Source organism: Furipterus horrens, unplaced genomic scaffold (assembly GCF_987537825.1).
Source record: "Furipterus horrens unplaced genomic scaffold, mFurHor1.1.pri manual_scaffold_3, whole genome shotgun sequence".
Classification (NCBI taxonomy): Eukaryota; Metazoa; Chordata; class Mammalia; order Chiroptera; family Furipteridae; genus Furipterus; species Furipterus horrens.
In genome coordinates this window covers 86,110,805-86,127,082 of record NW_028327173.1, presented here as the reverse complement: position 1 = coordinate 86,127,082, position 16,278 = coordinate 86,110,805, and positions in this window count along the sequence as shown.

The window sequence follows — 16,278 nt, the reverse complement described above, 5'->3', positions numbered from 1 at the left end:
ATCTGTAGGACAATTTCCCCAAAGTCAAGTTGCTAGGTTGAGGGTAAGTTAATTTATAATCTGGTAGATATTGCCAAATTGCTTCCAGAGGACTCATACCAGTGTGCATACCCACTGACAAAGCATGTAACTATAGCTAAGACTCTTTTGATAAAAAATGAGGTTGTTTCAAATGTTTGCCATTGCAAAATAAGCAAAGGATGTACCTGAACATACAAATATTCTCATGAATAAGGATGTATATATAGAATCAGGTCCTTATACATTTGTAGGAGTTTTTTATGTGTGAAAGATATGTAGTTGTTTTTGTGAGTATATTTTATTGATTATGCTGTTACAGTTGTCTCAATTTCTTTTCCCTTTGCTCCCCTCTGCCCAGTACCCCTCATGCCTCCAGCAATTCCACCCCCCTTAGTTCACAACCATAGGTAATGCATATAAGTTCTTTGGCTTCACCCTTTCCTGTACTATTCTTAACATCCCACTGTTTATTTTGTACCTACCAGTTATGCTTCTTAATCCCTGCATCATTTCTCCCTCCCTTCCCCTTTCTCCCCCTTCCTTCTCTCAGCTGATAACCCTCTATGATCCTCTCCTCATACCTATGATTCTGTTCCTGTTCTAGTTTGCTTAGTTTTTGTTTTTTAGATTCAGTTGTTGATAGGTGTGAGTTTGTTGTCATTTTAATGTTCATAGTGTTGATCTTCTTTTTCTTAAATAAGTCCCTTTAACGTTTCATATAATAATGGCTTGGTGGTGATGAACTCCTTTAGCTTTACCTTGTCTGGGAAGCACTTTATCTGCCCTTCCATTCTAAATGATAGCTTTGCTGGATAGAGCAGTCTTGGTTGTAGGTCCTTGCTTTTAATCACTTTGAATACTACTTACCAGTCCCTTCTTGCCTGCAAAGTTTCTTTTGAGAAATCAGCTGGTAGTCTTATAGGCACCCCTTTATAGGTAACTCTCTGCTTTTCTCTTGCTGCTTTTAAGACTCTCTTTATCTTTATCCTTTGACATTTTAATTATGATGTGTCTTGGTGTGGTTCTCTTTTGGTCTAGCTTGTTTGGGACTCCCTGTGTTCCTAAACTTGTATGTCTATTTCTGTCACCAAATTAGGGAAGTTTTTCCTTCATTATTTTTTCTCATAAGTTTTCAATTTCTTGTTCTTTCTCTTCTCCTTTTGGCACCCCTATGATCCAGTGGTTGGCATGTTTAAAGTTGTCTCAGAGGTTCCTAAGTCTTTCTTTGTTTTTTTCAATTCTTGTTTTCTTCTTTTGTACTGATTGACTGTTTATTTCTTCCTTATGTTCCAAATCATTGATTTGAACCCTGGTTTCCTTCCCTCCACTACTGGTTTTGTGTGGTTTTTCCTTTGTTTCACTTAGCACAGCCTTCATTTCTTCCCTCATGTGTTTGTCATACTTACTCTCGTCTGTAAGTCTGTGAGCATTGTTATCACAAGTGTTTTGAAATCTGCATCTATTAGGTTGTCTATCTCCTCATCTGTTAGGTTGGCTATCTCCTTGTCGCTCAGTTCTCCCACTGAAACCTTGATCTTCTCCATCTTTTAGGCCATACTTCTCTGTCTCCTCAATTTGACAACCTTATGTGTTTGCCTCTGTGTCTTAGGTAGAGCTGTCATACCTATTACATTGTAAGGGGTGGAGTCTTAGGTATTCATCAGTACAGGTGACCTGTTTCACTAGGTTGTGACACTATATATGGGGAAGGGACCTGAGAGAGAACAATGTTGCTTGTTCAGCGCTCATCCCTTTGCCAGACACTTCTTCCACTTCCTGTATGTACCTGGTGCCCTTCTAGCCATTGCTTGGTCCTGGTTCCCAGAGTGGGTAGGTTTGCAGATGTTCTAGGACTGTGGGGGCCCTCTAAACAAGCAGACTCAGCTGAGAGACCAGCAATTTCTTGCTCTACCCCAACCCCACTGGTTTTCACCGTCAGAAGCAATGTGGCTTTATTTTCCCCAGTGCTGGAACTATGTGAACTGTGCAGTCTAGTTTGCGGCTAGGGTTGCTCCCCAGGTTTCCCTTCCTAATTTTATAATGTATGACTGTGCTTTTCACCACTGGCCACAGCCACTGCCATACTGCATCCTCTTTGCCTGGATCTGCCCCTTCTGCCTGCCTGGATGAGTATTTCTTCTTTATATTTTTGTTTGTTGGGTTTCCATGCAGCTTGATTTTCTGGAACTTCTGGTTTTCTCTAGTTTTGAGGTAGTTGTATTCCTTCTTAGTTATGGAGGGAGACACAGCATGTCTACCTATGCCTCCATCTCGGCCAGACCTCTATAGTTCTTTTTATGAAATAAATTAGCTTTTGTATCACTGAACTTTTGCTACATAACAGAAGCTCCAAACTCAGTGACTGAATAGCTATTTATCTAGCTCCTAGTTCTGCGGGTCAGCAGTGTGTATTGGGCTTAACCAGGTCACCGTGCTAGTTTGCACCAGGCTTGGCTGACCTTGGCTGGATTCATGGGGGAGAGCTGGTATAGGAAAGCTCAGTAGATGGGTCATTATTTATTCCATGTGCCATCTCCTGCTCCAGCTGGCTAGCCTGGGCTCCTTCACAATGCAGCTCATGACTCCAAGGGCAGGAAAAGGGCAAGCCCCAGTATACAAGTGCTTTTCAAGTCTGTTTCCATCACATCTGTTGCTGTCCCATTGGCTTAAGGCAATGGCTTGAGTCAATCTGGGAAGACACTACAAAGAGCATGGATACAGGGACATATATACAATTGGGGCCATTATTGCAATCAATCCACCACATTCCCTAAAGGCCTAATCTTAATTCTCTGTTTTAAGTATTTGGGGTTATTACTATAGCTCCTTTACTAATAAAGCAAGGTATTGTACTAGGTTGGGAAATTATAGGTTATGGTTTCCAGGCCTTTGATTGAGTTTGAAGCAGCTGGTCATCCACAGAGATGAGTAAGATGTTGTCTTAGGCCTGAGTAAATATCAGTAGTATGTGAAAAAAAATAAAAATAAAGAAAGTCTCAAGGAAAAAAAAGAGAAGAAGGTGGAGATAGATAAGAAGAAAAAGCAGGAGAAGAAACAAAAGTAATTACAGTAAAGTAAGGATAAAGAGAAGGGGTGTTAAGGACCAACTACCTGGAATGGCATTTGAAGGTTTCTTGTAATCATTGTAGAAAGAACTCCTGACTATTTGAGTCTCTGGTTAGCTTCAAGGTAGCGGTCAGCTCACAGACAATGTGAGCTCTAAATCCAGTTGTGGGGCAGGATATATGAACCCATGTGGTCTTTGTAGTCTGTCTGTTCTTCCTCCCAGCTCAGATTTTAGAGTTAGAGTTCTATAATCTAACAGCTTCTTTCTTTTTATATTTTTAAGTTTAAATATCTTATTGTTTATGCTATTACCATTGTCTGAATGTTTCCCACTTTGTCCCTCTCCACCCGGCCCATCTCCCACTTCCATAGTCAATACCCACTCCATTGTCTACGTCTATGGGTCACTTATATATGTTGTTTGACTAATCCCTTCACCTTCTTTCATCCAGTCCCCACCTCCCCATTCCCTTCTTGTAGCTGTCAGTCTGTTCCATGATTCTAAGCCTCTGGTTCTATTTTGCTTATTAGTTTATTTTGTTCATTAGATTCCACTTACAGCTGAGATCATATGGTATTTGTCTTTCACCAACTGGCATATTTCACCTAGCACAGTAGTCTCCAGTTCCATCCATGCTGTCACAAAAGGTAAGAATTTATGCTGTTTTTACTGCTGTGTAACATTCCATTGTGTAAATGTACCACAGTGTTTTTTTTTACTTTTATCTTTTAAATTTCTTTTTTTTTTTTTTTTTTTTGCTGTTCTATTACAGTTGTCCCAGTTTTCACCCCTCCATTGCCCCACCCCGCCCCTCCTGTTGTCAATGTCCATTGGTCATTTATACTTGTTCCTTGACTAGACCATTCCCCTTCTTTCCCCCCTTTTTCCCCTCCCCCCACCCCTCTGGTCACTGTCAGTCTGTTTCTTCTTTCCTCGCTCTGGTTCTATTGTACCAGTTTTTTTTTATCCACTCATCAACTGATGGGCACTTAAGCTGTTTCCAAATGTTAGCTATTATGAATAATGCTGCTATGAACATAGAGATGCATATATTCCTTTTTTACTTTTATTTTTAATTTCATTGTTTTCTAATTACAGTTGTCTCATTTCCCCCCCATTGCTATCCCCTGCCCCACTCTCCCAGCCCCACTCCCGCAGTCAATCTCCACTTTGTTTTCCATGCTTATGGGTTCTTTTTATACTTGTTCCTTGATAAGAGCCTTCTCCTTCTTTCCCCTGTTATCCCCCTCCCTCTCCCCTCAGGTCACTGTCAGTTTGTTCCTTATTTCCATATCTCTGGTTCTAGTCTGCTCATTTGTTTGTTTTGTTCATTAGTTTACACTTATAGGTGAAATCATATGGAATTTGTCTTTCATTGCCTGGCTTATTTCACTTAGTATAATACTCTCCAGTTCCATCCATGCTGTTGCAAAAGGTAAGAATTCCTTCTTTCTTTCTGCTGCATAGTATTCCATGTGTAAATGTACCACAGTTTTCTGATCCACTCATTTACTGATAGGCGCTTAGGCTGTCTACAGCACTTGGCTATTGTAAGTAATACTGCTATGAACATTGGGGTGCTTAGATTCTTTTGAATTGGTGTTTCAGCATGCTTAGGGTATAATCACAGCAGTGGGACTGAGCGTCGGCCTGCAAGCTAAGTGTCGCTGGTTCGATCTTCCAGTCAGGGCACATCAGAGAAGGAAAACTCTGATTCCAAAATACCTCCGCTGCCTTGCGGCATACCTCTTCAGGGGAAAGGCTAAGGGAGTAAACCCCGACAGAAAATCCGGAGCCGGAGTCCCTAAGGCGGTTTGACGTTGTAGTCAACACCGGCAACTCCTGCGGCGCACCTGAAGCCAAGCTGTATTGACTCTGTCTTTCCCCTTGGATCCTTCAGCTGCGAAGAGAGGGGGGGTCTGCTGAATGGGCAACAGCTGGCCCTCCATATCACCCTGCCCAGGCTTTGTAGCTTCACTGGAGAGGACACTCCAGCGTCATCGCAAGATGTCGACTCAACACGGGAGGAGACAGATACCGGTTATAAGCTCATCCAATTGGCGAAGGAAACGAGCGCCAGGGGTCTCTTCTGATGGTGGGAGAGGTCATCGCACCTCACTGGACAGCTACCGCCCGCCTCAAGCTGGGCAGCCCCCAGCCAATTAGGTGCCGTCTCGCCATGGCTCGCCTGCCCCACTGGGTGCGTGGGGATCAGAGAGGCGTCTCTCGAAAAGTGGGCCACAAAACACTCGCATCAGGCAATTCCAAGCAAAAAACAAGAAAGAAGCCTCCAGCTCTTCGCCTCGCTAGCTGGAACATCAGGACCATGTGTCCCAGACTTACTGCAGACCTTCCGTGGATCAATGATGCCAGGAAAACCGCCGTCATCGACAGGGAACTGGCACGACTAAACATCGACATTGCGGCTCTACAGGAGACCCAGTTGGCCGACAACGGAACTATCAGAGAAACCAACTACACCTTCTACTGGCAAGGGAAGTCTCCGGACCAACCAAGACAGCACGGTGTTGGGTTCGCTGTGAAGAACACGCTTGTTAACTCCATAGAGTCACCCACAGGAGGCACAGAGAGATTACTTACCCTCCGATTGTCAACAACTTTCGGCCCAGTCAGCATTCTTAGAGCGTACGCCCCAACCCTCTGCGCCACCACCGAAGAGAAAGAACAGTTCTACCATGCACTGGACGAAGCGTTATCCAAGATCCCCAGAAGTAACGCTCTTTATCTCCTTGGAGACTTAAACGCAAGAGTAGGAGCCGACCACATGGCCTGGCCCACCTGCCTCGGAAACTTTGGGAGAGAAAAGATCAATGAGAATGGTCAGCGACTGCTTGAGCTTTCGTGTCACCACGGCCTGTGCGTGACAAACACATTCTTCAAGTGCAAAGAGATCCAACAGGTGTCATGGAGGCACCCCCGCTCCCGCCACTGGCACCAGCTTGACCTCGTCATCACCAGAAGAACGGATATTGGCAGCACCCTCCTCACCCACAGCTACCACAGTGCAGACTGCGACACGGACCATGCCCTCGTGGAAACAAGGTGCGCATAACGTCGAAGAGGTTGCACCACTCCAAGATGAAGGGTCACCCACGCATCAACACCAGTTGTGCCAGCAACCCAGTTAAGACCCAGCAATTCATCAACAGGATGGAAGATGCACTCGGCAAGGGAATGGCGGCAGATGACATTATCGAATCCAATTGGTCACGTCTCCGCGACGCCATATACAACTCCACCATTATTGCTTACGGGAAGAAAGAGCGGAAGAACGCTGACTGGTACGAGGCTCACTGGGAAGAAATGGAACCCGTGATCGAGGCTAAGAGGAAGGCCCTACTGGCTTACAAGGCCACGCCCACTCCCAGTACACTTCAAGCTCTACGGGCTGCCAGGAACAAAGTCCAGAAGACTGCCCGCCACTGTGCCAACACCTATTGGCTAAACCTGTGCAGAAGCATCCAGGAAGCCGCCGATATAGGCAACGCACGAGGAATGTATGAGGGTATCAAGAAGGCAACAGGCCCAATCCCCTTCAAGATCGCCCCCCTTAAGTCCAAGACAGGTGAGGTCATCACTGACCAGGAAGACCAGGAACAGCAAATGCGGCGGTGGACCGAGCACTACCTCGAGCTGTACGCAACGAGGAATACCGTAACAGACACTGCTCTTAACGCCATCCCAGACCTGCCAGTCATGGAGGAGCTAGACACCCCACCTACTGCGGCAGAACTCAGCAAAGCCATCGACCGCCTCGCTTGCGGGAAAGCACCAGGAAGCGACGGAATCCCTCCAGAAATCCTCAAGAGCGGGAAACCAGTCCTGCTACAGCCGCTCCACCATCTACTCTGTCTCTGCTGGAAGGAGGGTTACATCCCCCAGGATATGAGAGACGCCAACATTATCACCATGTACAAGAACAAAGGAGACCACAGCGACTGCAACAACTACCGGGGCATCTCTCTCCTCAGCGTCGTCAGCAAAGTATTCACCCGGGTCGCTCTTGCCCGCCTGTAGACCCTTGCTTCCCGCGTCTACCCAGAGTCCCAGTGTGGCTTCAGAGCTGGCCGATCAACAGTGGACATGATCTTCTCCCTACGCCAGCTGCAGGAGAAGTGTCACGAGCAGCATAAACCACTCTACCTCGCCTTTATCGACCTCACGAAGGCGTTTGATCTGGTCAGTCGAAGCGGTCTCTTCAGCTTGCTACGGAAGATTGGCTGTCCACCACATCTGCTTGCTGTGGTCATGTCCTTTCACGACAACATGCACAGCACGGTGTCCTACAACGGCGCAACCTCTGAGGCCTTCCCAGTCAGCAGCGGAGTAAAGCAGGGCTGCGTCCTCGCGCCTACGCTGTTCGGAATCTTCTCCATGCTCCTCCAATACACCTTTAAGGACTGCAGCGAGGGTGTCTTCATTCACACCAGATCCGATGGCAAGCTCTACAACCTGGCCCGTCTACGAGCCAAGAGCAAAGTCAAAGAGGTGCTCATCCGTGAGATGCTCTTCGCCAACGATGCAGCCTTGACATCACACTCCGAAGAGGGACTCCAGCAGTTAGTCACTTGCCTTTCCCACGCATGCAAGGAGTTCGGACTAACCATCAGCCTGGCGAAGACGAATGTTATGGCTCAAGGCACGGGGACTCCCCCATGCATCACCATCGACGGATACACCCTGGAGGTTGTCAATGACTTCACTTACCTCGGGTCCACCATCTCGAGCTCTCTGTCAGTCGACTTGGAGGTCAACCGGAGAATCGCCAGGGCAGCCACAGTTATGGCCAAACTGAACCGGCGAGCGTGGAACAATTCCAGCCTCACTGAGAAAACCAGACTGCGCATCTACCAAGCCTGCGTACTCAGCACTCTCCTCTATGGCAGCGAGACGTGGACCACCTACGCAAGGCACGAAAGGAAACTCAACAGCTTCCACATGAGGTGCCTGCGACGCGTCCTGCATGTCGCCTGGCAGGATAAGGTCCCCAACACCGAGGTGCTGAAGCGAGCCAACATGAGCAGTTTGCATGCAGTTCTTAGTGAGAGACGCCTCAGGTGGCTCGGCCATGTCAAAACAATGGATGCAGGCCGTATTCCCAAAGACCTCCTCTATGGCGAGCTAGCAGAAGGCCAGAGGATGACAGGGTGCCCAAAACTGCGGTTCAAAGACACCTGCAAAAAGGACATGACACAATGCTCCATCAATCTCAACACATGGGAAGTTCAAGCAGACGACCGCCTAGCCTGGAGGCTCGCGGTCAGGCAAGGTACGTCACGCGCAGAGGCTGCGCGCAAGGAGGAGGCGGTCCAGAAAAGATCGAGGCGGAAGCAGCATCAACAGCAGCAACAACAGCCATCTGCCTTCACCTGTAACAAGTGCGGCAGGGATTGTCACTCCCGAGTCGGACTGCACAGCCATTCTCGGCGGTGCAGATAGACTCTCAAGAAGCTACGCCATCGTCTCTCGAGACGGACGGCTGCCGACGACGATGACGGGACGACGACGGGATCACTGGGTCAAAAGGCAGTTCCATTTTTAGTTTTTTGAGGAAATTCTATACTGTTTTCCACAGTGGCTGTACCAGCCTGCATTCCTACCAACAGTGCACTAGGGTTCCCTTTTCTTAAGATCCTCTCCAGCACTTGTTGTTTGTTGATTTGTCATATATTCTTTTAAATAGGCATTTCAGCATTCTTAGGGTATATTCCCAGCGGTGGAATCACTGGGTCAAAAGGCAGTCCCATTTTAAATTTTTTGAGAAAACTCGAAAGCCTGTATCAATCTGCATTCTAACCAACAGTGCATAAAGGTTTCCTTTTCTCCACATCCTTGTCAACACTTGTTTGTTGATTTACTGATGATAACCATTTGACAGGTGAGAGGTGATATCTCATTGTGGTTTTAACTTGCATCACTCTGATGGTTAGTGACACTGAACATATTTTCATATGTCTATTGGCCATCTGTATGTATTCTTTGAAGAAGTGTCTGTTCAGGTCCTTTGCTCATTTTTTAATTGTTTACTTGTTTGTTTTGGTGTTGAATTTCATAAGTTCTTTATAAATTTTGGATAGTAAGCGCTTATCAGATATACCATTGGTGAATATGTTCTCCCATTCAGTAGGTTGTCTTTTCATTTTGTTGATAATTTCCTTCACTGTGCACTTTTTAGTTTTATGTGGTCTCATTTGCTTATTTTTTCTTTTGTTTCCCTTGCCCAAGGATATATGTCAGAAAAGATATTGCTACAAGGAATGTCTATGTTTTCTTCTAAGATTTCTAATGGTACTGAGCTTTACATTTAAGTATTTAATCCATTTTGACTTTATTCTTGTGTATGGTGCAAGAATGTGATCTAGTTTTATTTTTTTGCACATATCTGTTAAATTTTCTGAACACCACTTATTGAATAGACTGTTTTTACCATATTGTATGTTTTTGCCTTCTTTGTCAAATACTTCTAAATCATATAGGCATGGATTTACTTCTGAGTTCTCTATTCTGCTCCTTTGATCTATATGTCTTTTTATTTTTTATTTTTTATTTTTTGCCATTATCATGCTCTTTTGCTTACTGTGGCCTTATAGTATAGTTCAATATCAGGTAGCATAATTCCTTTATCTCTGTTCTTCTTTCTCAAGATTGCTGTTGCTATTCAAGGTCTTTTGTGGTTCCATATAAATTTTTGGATTATTTGCTCTGTTTCTGCAAAATATGCCATTGGCATTTTGATAGAAATTGCATTTTGATGGGATTCAAGGTTGTTACAATATCCACAAATCAATTAACATGATGCACAACATAAACAAAATGCAAGATACAAATCATGTGATCATATCAACAGATGCTGAAACAGCATTTGACGAAATCGAGCACCCATCCATGATGAAAAAATGTCGGATCTGTGTATTGAAAACAATTTCTCTGAGTCTGTGGCTTATGTTAAAATCAGTTAGAAGACTGATACTACAAAAATGTCCTCTTCTCCCCTCTCTCCTGTTACCCCTTCCATCAGGGGCATCTGTCTCTTCCTCCAGGGACAGCCTGGTAAGTCCCCACTTTGAGGACCTATGTTCCCTGCTTGGGGGAGTCCCATTCTGGGCAGGCAAGTGGTATGTCACTGACTGTGGCCTCACCTGGCTGCCTCAGACCAAGTGGGCTTCACCTGACCTGACTTTGAATGACATGAGGGCTCTCTCCCCCATCCCCACTTAGCATACCTCCCCTCACAGAAGCTGGGTATGCAGGGTATGTCGGCTGGGGGTTGGCACAGGGTCAGGGAAGAGGTCACTGCTGGAGGACCTATGTGTTTTGGGTGCTGTGCCCTGCCCCAAAGCCTCAAGCCTGATGCTCTGACTTCTGGCACCTTTCATGAGGCCCTTTGTAAGATCCCTTCTTCTCACACAAGCTCCAGAGGGTCCTGCCGCAGTAACTGAGATCTTCACCTGGATGGAGCATGGTCATAGCAGTCCTGTTACTGGCTGAGCCTCCAGACTTGCTTTCCTGGCAGAGAGGAATGGGCTCCATGCTTTGAGGGAGAGGAGCAGACCAGAATGTGCAGGCTGCACCCTCCAGTGTCCAGGATGGAAGAAGGGCCAAGTGGCATAGCTTGGCTGAAGTACAGAGCAGGGTGAAGCTGATGTGGGTAGGGATATGAGGGTGGAGGGTGTTACATGGGGCAGGGCAGGGGTGAGACGGATGGGACCTTCCAGCTGGGCATGGTCTCATTCCCAGGTATGTTCATCTCTTCAGATCCCAGCCCTTCTTCCTTCCTCCCTCCCTGAGGTCTCAGCCCCAGGTCTCAGCACCCTGCACCCCTGCTTTCCCAAGTGAGGTTCAAAGTGGACAAGGTGACCTGAGATGTAGGGAACTGACCCCAATACCTTAAAATTGTTTTTACATTATACAGAGAATCTCTATTTCAGAAAGCTGTCCTAAATAAAGATTTATGGACACAGTCATTGCCTTTGACATGATGATGGGAGTGAAAAATTGGAAATGGCTCATGTTCCACAGCAGGGGCTTTGGAAATTCTAATGTGGGGACACAGAAAATGCCAAGGAGGAAGAAGACTGAGTGGCACTGTCCACCCCTAGGGAAATAAGTTTCCAATAGATCTCACACCTCAGAATGCTCCTTGCCCAACATTCCAAGTGCACACATGTGACCAAGCACAAGCATCCACACATGCATGCATAAGTGTGGGAATGCAGGTGCACACATGTGCACATGGCGACACAGAGTGCACACACAGGGAAAGGACTGGAATGGTGAGCACCCCCTGTCAGAGCTTGTCTTCCTGTAAGTGCTTCTTTTCTTGATTCTGAATTGCTTCCGAATTCATTATTGTACTATAATAAACCTTTATTTTTTGTCACAAAGCCTTTAAAAATTAAAAACTAAATAATGGACTTTATTACATAAATGAGTAATAAGTAGGTAACATTGAACATGTGAATTTACTATTTTTAGGACTATCAAAGTCTTATATGCATTATAAAAAAAACTAGAGATCACCCCAAGGAGAAGATATGGTATTTCTAAGTCCCACCCCAGAAGTGACCATCATGAGTAGCACATCAGGGATTACCATGGGCAGGAGGAGCGGGGAGCAGGCACTCCTGGTGCAGGGTTTCCCTAGGGGAGATGGAACATTTTGCACCTAGACAGCGGTGCTGCTTACACGGCATCGTGAATGTGCGCCATGCTCAGGAACGACACAATTTATAATACAAACAATAACTTTTATTCAATACTTAAACTTAATCATGCCCTGGAGAAAAGGAATACATAACACTTAAAGAAAATAAAAGGAAAAGGTCAAATGGGGGGTGGGGTGGGTAAAACAACTTCTGGTGGGAGTGGGAGAGCCGATTGAATAATAATTGACTCTATAACTGGCCCTGGTGCATTTTCCAGGGGCAGCTCCTCCTCTGTGGCAGGAATCAGGGCCGGTTTGACAGATGATTCTTCAGGCAGGTGTGGTGGGGTGCCAGTCTGGTCAGGAGATGCCCGGGCTCCAGAGCTGCAGCTGGAGTGGCTGCCAGAGGTGCCATGACTGCTGGAGATGGGCACACATCCTGGTCTGACCCTGCACTAAGCTCCTTCACATGCATGGTGGGTATTGAAGCAGGAGTAGGCTCTACAGGCACGTACTGGAGTTGCAAGAGGAGAAAAGATCAGCCACGTGCTGGCATTTCCATGCAGTCCTTCCAGAGAAGCCACAACCCAGTACCCACCCCAGGACTTCCTCCCCACAGATAGTCCAGCAGACGGGTGGTTTTGGGCCAGTATTTACTGCCGGGCACCTCTGTGTGTGCCCCCTCTTTGTCTGGCACCTACTCCTCCCCATAAGCTTACACATACTTCCAACCCCCCACCCCACCCCCAGCTTCCCCACCTTCTCACTATTGGGCTCCACCTCCTTGGGCTCCAGGTCATCTGGGCCAGTGTGTTTAACTTGACACTGTGCTCCAGGTTGGAGTTGGACATTTTGAGCTGCCTGTGGAGCCTGGGCAGCTTCAGGGGAGGTGTCCTTCTCCAGACATCCAAGGGCCCTGGTTTCCCAGACCCCTGGGTGACAACTGTCACTTTGGGCCTGCTCTGGTGCTTGATGGTGTGACCTGCCTGCCCATGACTGGTGGAGAGGTGGCAGTGGTGTTTTTCAACCAGCTGCTTCTCCTGGGCTGTTGCAGAAGTTGTGAGAAAAAAGATCACCTACTTGCCTGGATTTCCATGTGTGCCCCACAGACAGAACACAGCTAGAGCCTTCCAGAGAATCTGCAGCTCAAGACCTACCCCAGGATGTCCTCTCTGCTAACAGTCCAGCAGGTGTGTGGTCCGAGGCTGGTCTTTGCTCCTGGCCAGCCTCTGTGGGTGCTTCCTGTGTGCCTGGCGCTGACTCCTCCCCATAAGCTCAAACGCACCTTCACCTTCCATCCCACCCCCTCCTCCCCCACCCTCTCACATTTGGGTTCTGCCTCTTTGGGCTCCAGGTCATCTGGCCCGGTGTGCTTAATGTGGGTGCTGTGTTCCATGTTGAAGACTAAAATGCTGAGCTGCCTGTGGAGCCTGGGTGGCTTTGGGGGAGGTGTCCTTCTCTGGCCTTCCAAGGGCCCTGGTTTCTTAGACCCCTGGGTGGCCACAGTGACTTCGTTTCTGCTCTGGCCTTTGGTGATGTGGTGTACTTGCCCCTCACTGGTTGAGAAGGGGCAGGGGTCTCCAACCAGCTGCTCCTCCTGGGCTGGTTCTGGAGTTGCAAGAGGAGAAAAGATCACGTGCCTACATTTCCATGTGCCCCCCGCAGACAGAACACAGCCAGAGCCTTCCAGACAACCTGCAGCTCAGGACCTTCCCCAGGATGTCCTCCACACTAACAGTCCAGCAGGTGTGTGGTCTGAGGCTGGTCTTTGCTCCTGGCCAGCCTCTGTGGGTGCTCCCTGTGTGTCTGGCACCAACTTCTCCAATAAGCTTGCCTGTATCTTCACCCCTCATCAAACCCTGACCTCCCCCACCTTCCCACCTTTGGCCTCTGCCTCCTTGGCCTCCAGGTTCTTTGGCCCAGTTTTTATAAAATGGGCCTGGTGCTTCAGGTTGGAGTCAGAAACCCTGAGCTGCCTGTTGAGCCTGGAAGGCTTTGGGACAGGAGTCTTTTTTTCAGCCACCCATGGGCCCTGGTTCCTCAGACCTCTGGGAGGCCACAGGGACTTTGGCCCTGCTCTGGCCCTCGGTGGTGTGGCACACCTGCCTCTCATTGGTGGAGACAGGGCGAGGGTCTTTGTCAACCAACTGTTGCTCCTCTAAGACCTGGGTTGAGCTCTGCAATGACAGCGACTGGCACCCGGTCTGGAGGCCTCAAGCCCTGCCAGGTCCGAGTTGCTGCTGCTTTTGCCCACTGTACCTTCCGCTACAGGATCAGGCCCAGCCCTGTGGCTGCAAAGACCTCCACCCAGGCGGAATGAGATTCATCTCCAGGGCTGAGGATAAATGTCGTGTAGAGGAGGTCACCCATACTCCATGTCCACCAAGCCAGCCTTAACCTAGGGTGAGAACATGACTAGCCCACCAGGCTTCTCACCCTCCTCAGCTTGTTCCTGCTCGGGGAAGGCCCTCTTCATGTGAGTCCCCCCACACACAGGTAGGTGACATAGGGGTGCTCAGGTGGGATCAGAATGGTGGCCTGGCCTGAACAAAACTGCCCTGGGCCTCCCTGTGTGTTACCTCTGGGTTCCACTGTGAAAAGGGTCACAGATGTCTGGGCTGAGTACAGACCCAGAGGTGATGGCAGTGGAACATATGACCGCCGCTTCATCTTTTGTGGCCACGGTCTCAGGATATGGGCAGACAGCAAGAAAACATTTGCCTATTCTAATGTCTCTAGCCAAGTAAGCTGGGTAGGGGCAGTTTTAGAATGTGGCTGTCTGGGTACCAGGGTTCCAAGTTCAGTTGGGCTCTATGGTCAGGTAGTGAGGTCATTGCTTGGGTCCCCCACTCTGAGCACCTCCTCAGACAAGATCAGTGATTTCACTTACTGACAAGAGCAATGACCCTGCTGGAAGAACCCTCCCCCGAACCTGCCCTTGTTCCTGCCACAGCAGAGGTGCTGCCTCTGGGACATGTCTCAGGGCCACTCATTGACCCTGTACTCCCTCTCCTACCAGAATTTGTTTCCTTTCACCTCTATGAGTTTTTAAGATTTTTGTTTCCTTTTATTTCTTTATAGCGTTATTTATTATAAGCTATAAATAAAAGTTATTGTTTATATTTTAAATTGTGCCACTCCTGGCCAGCCTCTGTGGGTGCTCCCTGTGTGTCTGGCACTGACTCCTCCCCACTAGCTTGCACGCACCTTCACCTTCCATCCCGCCCCCTATTCCCCCACCTTCTCTCCCTTGGGTTCTATCATGAGTACATTCAAGATGCTGTGCAAGCATCACCACTATCTAGTTGCAGGATGTTCCAACTCCCCAGAAGGACACTCTGCATCCAAAGTACTAATTCCCTACTCCTCCCAACTCTGGCAACGTTCTTTCTGTCTGTCCTCCTTCACCTACTCTGAATGTTTCCTAAGAATCGAATCTTACAATAGGGGCCTTTTTGTTTCTGGTCACATATATTTGTTTTTATCTGAAATAACAGATTATTATTTTAAAGGGAAATGCCATATAGATTAGAAAGCAGGCATCAAAAAAGAAGTCCTTTTAGTGAGTATGTGCATAATCTTGGGGTAGAGACTGCTGTGCTAAGTGCAACCCCAGTTCCAGAAGCCAGTCAAGACTATTCAAAAAAATTCGTCCTGACCAGCATGGCTCAGTTGGTTCAGCGTCATCCTGCAAAGCGAAAGGTTGCCAGTTCAATTCCTGATCAAGGCACATACCTCATTGCAGGCTTGGTCCTCGATTGGGGTGTGTGCAAGAGGCAATTGATTGATATTTCACTCACTCTCTTTCTCCTTCCCTTCCCCTCTCGCTAAAAATAAATAAGTAAAATACTCTAAAAGAAGACTACACCAAAAAATTCAAGACGATGGAAGATTCCCAAGCTCATTTTACAAGTCCAACATTATCCTAATTCTAAAATCGGATAAAGGCAAGACAAAGAAGAAAATTATAGGCCAATATTTCTCATGAACTTGGTTGTTAAGATTCTCCACAAAATATTAGCAAACTTGGCCCAGCAATACATTAAAAACAATCATACACCCTGACCAAATGGGATTTATACTGGAGATGCAAGGTTGGTACAATGTCTACAAATGAATAAACATGATACACCACATAAAAAAAATGAAGAATAAAAGGCAAGTGATCATTTCAATAGATGCAGAAAAAGCACTTGATAAAATCCAGCACACCTTTATGATAAAAATTCTCAGCAAAGTGGGAATAGAGGGAACATACATCAACATAATAAATGCCATATATGACAAACCCACAGTCAACATCATACTCAATGGGCAAAAACTAAAAGCACTCCCCTTAAGACCAGGAACAAGTCAGGTGTGTTTGTTTTCACCACTCTTACTCAATACTAGAAATCCTAGCCACAGCAGTCAGACAAGAAGAAATCAAAGACATCCAATTGGAATGGTAGAAGTAAAACTGTCACTTTTTGCACATTACGTAACACTGTATATAGAGAACCCTAAGGATTCCACCTAGAAACTA